At 32.9% G+C, this 5,397-nt stretch overlaps 1 pseudogene; it reads left to right on the forward strand.

Annotated features, from left to right (window-relative positions):
* The first annotated feature begins 876 nt into the window (after positions 1-876).
* Positions 877-1,413, forward strand: LOC113710567 (histone H2B-like; annotated as a pseudogene).
* Positions 1,414-5,397: the final 3,984 nt, after the last annotated feature.

The raw sequence follows: 5,397 nt of genomic DNA on the forward strand, positions 1-5,397 counted from the left end.
TAGTGACAACTTTCTAAAAGTCGTCAGTAATAATAGCACCTTTCTTTGACAACTTTGCTATTGTTGTCACTGATAACATTATATAGCTGTTAGTGACAACTAGTTTTATCACTGTTTGATTTTAAATATTTATTGTTTTTTGCAACTATTACTCTTAATTTTTTGTAATCATTATGTGTTCTCTAATGATTTTTAGTTGTTGTATACTTACGAGCCTCCTTATTAGTTTAATTTTCTTGTATATGTAATAACTTCATTAGAATAAAAAATAATTAAAAAATAAAAAATTCATTAGTGTAAATAAACTTGTGATTACTTAACTTAGAATGATTATTAGTTAATTTGATATGAATTTAAATAAGAGTTTTCAAATTGAATCGGTTATCGAAGTGGATAAATCATAAACTCCATAGTTAATTAACTAATACACTTTATGTATTAGTTGAATTGTGCATTTTTTTCTTATTTGAAGATAATGGATTAATAGTGAAGTTTTATAAATAGTAGTTATAATTGATATAAAGTTTTAGCACTTATAAGAACTAGTTAAATTTTATTAAAATGCTTTTCCATTTATATGAATTTAAAAAATTTTGCCACTCATACTAAAATTTTTAATCATACTAAAATTTTTAAAATTGTGACACAAAAATAATGAATAAAAATGAAATCTATATTTCAAATACAATTATAAAAGACAAAATTGCACCAATTTTTCTTGTGTAAAAAGGGGGGGAATTATGATGTCCAAATCTAGTTAAAATTCAAGACAAAAACAAAGTGGCGCAATTTTAAAATTCAAGGCAAAAAAAGAGGCGCAAAATTGTCCAAGTCTCTTCTACTACGTACTGTTGAACTCTCTCTCAGACATCTCCCCTCTCCAGTCTTTAAATCGAAGCCCGTTTTTTATCCTTCCCGTCAAAGTCTCTCTAATTTCAGCTTCAAAAGCAGCGATGGCACCAAAGGCGGAGAAGAAGCCGGCTGAGAAGAAGCTCGCGGCCGAGAAAGCCCCAGCAGTCGAGAAGGCTCCGGCAGAGAAGAAGCCAAAGGCCAGGAAGAAACTCCCGAAGGAAGGCGGAGCCACTGCCGGCGACAAAAAGAAGAAGAGAGTCAAGAGAGCAGCGAGACCTACAAGATCTACATCTTCAAGGTGCTGAAACAAGTCCATCCCGACATCGGGATCTCTAGCAATGCCATGGGTATCATGAACAGCTTCATCAACAATATTTTCGAGAAATTGGCTCAGGAGGCTTCCAGGCTCGCCAGGTACAATAAGAAGCCGACGATTACGTCGAGGGAGATTCAGACTACTGTGAGACTTGTACTTCCCGGTGAATTGGCCAAGCACGCCGTCTCCGAAGGCACCAAGGCTGTTACCAAATTCACTAGCTCTTGAGGAAATTGAAGAGAAAACGGTTGATTTCTAGGGTTAGTTCTTTCGGTTGATTTTTAGGGAAAAATTTTTACCTAGTTATTGTGAATCCCCTAGATTAATTGTATCATCTACTTCTTGGCCCACTTGGGAAGGACTTGCTACTTCCCAAAGATTTTTTGTACAAAATCAGCTACAGCTGGACTTGGTAGGGGTAGAATTGAATAATAATGACCAAATTAGATGAGGCAATTAGACAAGCTTTAGATGAGGCATAATAGCATACTCATTTACCTCAAAATATTTATTGCTCTGGCTGAATGATTTTTCCTCCAGAACTGCGCACTTCAATTTTCTCCAAGGTTGCAACACGAAACATTCGTTCTGTTTCCAAGAGGGTAATCACTTCTATTTCTTCTTCCCGTCTCTTTTGTGCTTTGCCCGGAGTGATAACTATGGGACTATTTTTGGTTAATTGAAGGGAATTTTTTCTTTTCATTTTTGATTGTAGTTTGGATTTACTTTTCTTCTTTGTTTGGTACAATGAATCTGTTCTACTTCTAGCATCTTAGCTCAATCTATTTTTGTGTAACTACATCTCATAGCATTCTTAATTATTGGTAAATGCTAAAGTAATGTTCTTTAATTGTTTGTGTTAGTAAAATAGAGTTCTTTCCTGCGTTCATATATGGTTCCTTGGTGTTTCTGGTGAAGTAATGACTTGTGGGAAAAGTTCCCTTTTCTAATTTGGGTATAGATTGTATATTCCAGGTGTTATGTGTACATCAAGTTGTCTCATACAATAACACTAAATACTCAGATTTGGATTGGAAGGCATTTTCTGTAAGGTTGATTCAGGAAATGAAAACTTAATGCTTCTTTTTTCTTTGTGGAAATAATGTGTATGCTTCTTTTTTCTTTGTGGAAATAATTTGATGCACGGAGAATTACTTCAAGTTATGTTTATCGAACGCTTAGTCCTGACAATTGGCTTGTTCATTCTGAAGTTTTCTTCTTTCACTTCCAATATTCAGTGGCTCTTTGTTTACTTTTTCTTTACTATTGCATCACAGACTCACAGTTGTATGTCTTCCTATGTTATCTAGAATCTTTTAGAGATTTGCATCTGGCCCGCATTTTCCACTGTTGACGTTAAATGAAAGGAGAGTTTGCCATAGAAGATAAAGTAGTGAAGCTGTCGAGCTTGTGTAGTTTGCTCTGCTTCTGAGAAGTTTTGATGCCTATGTGCTCTGGACTAGTGATTGATGAGTTTCAGTCAGCTTTTTGTTGCACTGATTACAGTAGCCAGTTGAATGTCAAAAGGGAGATTTAAAAAAAAACTCAGATTTGGATACTTTTCTTAACATAACTAGTTGGACTAGTCTTTGTGTTTAAACCTGAATTATGTAATTGTCTTGCTATAAAAGTGTGTACTAAACTTTCATGCTAGGATATAAGTTGAACTTAGTGATAAGTAGGGAATAAACACGGACATCATCTCAAAAGTTTGTAATATGATCTATGAACTCTGTTTGATTTGTGGGCTTTGGTTGCACGAGTTTTAGTTACACGGGCAATGTATTCATGTGACTTTCCAGATTTTATTCTTATGAAATTTCAAAGTGGTTGTCACATGGGTGAAAACAAATTTTGCATAAAAGAATACCATAAATTGACTGGTCTGTATTCTTCTTATTAGATGTCGTGGCTGATTACTGTGTAGGCGAATTGTCTATAGTTATAATATGTGGATATATTGTGGTGAAAGTTTGTATTATCTTAATGGATTATGACACTGTAAGTATTTATTTGCAGTAGCATTTTTTTAATGGGTTGCAGTTCCATGGTTGATTTTGTGCATTAATTTAATTTAGTTGTATGGTTTGACAGCTTTAATTTCATAAGGATGATAAAATTCTTGCTTTTGTTTTACTCAAGTGTTTTAGCATGGTGTGCTGAATACATTTTTCAATCAAAGCTAAATTAGAGGTTCAAAGCAGTTGATTATCATGCTCTTTTCATTTCTATTGCACTTGTTTCTGAGCTTTATAATGTTATGGAACTTATCTGCTATACTTGCTATGTTACTCATTTCATTATGATTACTACACCGGTACTTGGATATGATTGTAATCATTCATACATAAATTTTTTGTCTTTACATTTGATTGTTATTACTTGATAATACATTTTCATTTTAGTAGTACTTGTACTCCGAGCATGTGTGTCCAGTCTTTGAAATTAGTGAGTTTTTGAAGCCAATCTGAAGCTTTCTTGAGTTCTAAAGTTTCAAGTGCTTTATCTCTTACTTTGCTCTTGTTCAGTCACTGTCTAGACGATACATAAAAGAAATGATTCAGCTTATTTTCTTGCAAATTTCTAAGTTCTCTTTCTTGTCTCAAGTTTTTATTATCACCTACTAATAATTGAAGTACTTCACTACAGATATGTTGCTCATTTTAGATTTTTGAAAGATCAGCAGCCAGATTTGCTAATTGACTCAAGAACTGTAGAGAAAATCCTATACTCAAGAAATTTTTCGATGACACATTAAAGTCATCACTGATAAGTTTTATTGACAACTTGACTAAAGTTGATGCTCGTAATGCATGGCAATAAAACTTAATAAGGTAGATTTGTACTCCAGAGTTGCTAATTGATGCTCGTAATGCATGGCAAAACCTTTTTCTGAACATACTTTTAATAAGGTAGATTTGTAATAGTACAAATCAAGTGCAATATGAATCATGGACATAATTTTCTGCCCAATTGACTTAATGAGGGCATTTATATAGATGGTTTAATTTTGGGTAGTAAGCTAATTTAAAATAACCTTTTACGGGTTGAAGAATGAACTTAATCAAGTTATTGTAGCACAGCAATTTGCAGCGAATCATTGTTTTATGTTATCCATGGCTAATTTTTATAAGTAACAATCCTTTGTCTTCAGTAGAACATATAGAATATAAATAAGTTATTGACATTACTAATACTTTAATAGCTAACTTTTGAGTTCATTTGGGATATTGTTCTTGTTATGACAATTCTTCACCTTCTTTATTCTTTTCCTTAATAATTTCCTACTCATTATTTGAGTTTGTGATAAGTAAATCTAAGATTTTTTTCCTTTTCAAAATGCTTGTTACTTACTATTGTTATACTACTTTATGCAGACAAATGCTACTATGTCAGATTTTGTGCAAAATTCACAGCTACTAAGTGGACTCAAGAAGGATGAAGATAAAGCTTCTTTTTTGGCTCGTGAAGTGTTTTGGAAGTTTTTATGACTTTTGAGGCTAGGATGCTTTTTGTAAACTTGATTGACTTTGCATGAACAATTTGGGTTACACAGTACCACTTCTATTGTAGTATTTGTAGGATGACATTGAACTTAAACATTATATTTTGGTCCTTTGTAGCATAATGGATGCTTTTAGCTATTAATTAGCAGGCCTTTTATGGTTCTTTTGATTTGATGAATTGTTGGATTCCTTTTTAGTATAATGGATGCTTTTAGATATTAATTAGCAGGCCTTATATGGTTCTAATTTGATGTATTGTTGGATTGGTTGCTTTTAGGACAATCGTTTGTATCAGGTTTCATAGTGACAATATATTGTTACTAATCAGATTTCTCCACTAACAACAAAAAATTGTCACTAAATAGGGTGTATAACAAAAAGGTATATAGTGATGATAAATGTTGTCAGTAAAGAGCCATTTTTAGTGACGACTCTAAAGAGTTGTGAGTAACCAATCAATACCAACGGCAACTATGAAAAGGATTTTACTGACGACACTACTACGAGCATCATTGATAAGGTGAAATGTCGTCACTATATATGTATTTATTATTGAAAAAAAATATTGTCACTAATGAATAACATTTACTGACGACATTTAATGTTGTGACTGTGTACCTTTACCGACAGAGATTCACTGACGACTTTGTGACAACTAAAATGTTGTCAGTAAAACACGTTAGTGACGACTTTTACATTTTCTGTGATAATAATCAGTTGTCA

The sequence above is a fragment of the Coffea arabica genome, chromosome 9e, assembly GCF_036785885.1.
Source record: "Coffea arabica cultivar ET-39 chromosome 9e, Coffea Arabica ET-39 HiFi, whole genome shotgun sequence".
NCBI lineage: Eukaryota > Viridiplantae > Streptophyta > Magnoliopsida > Gentianales > Rubiaceae > Coffea > Coffea arabica.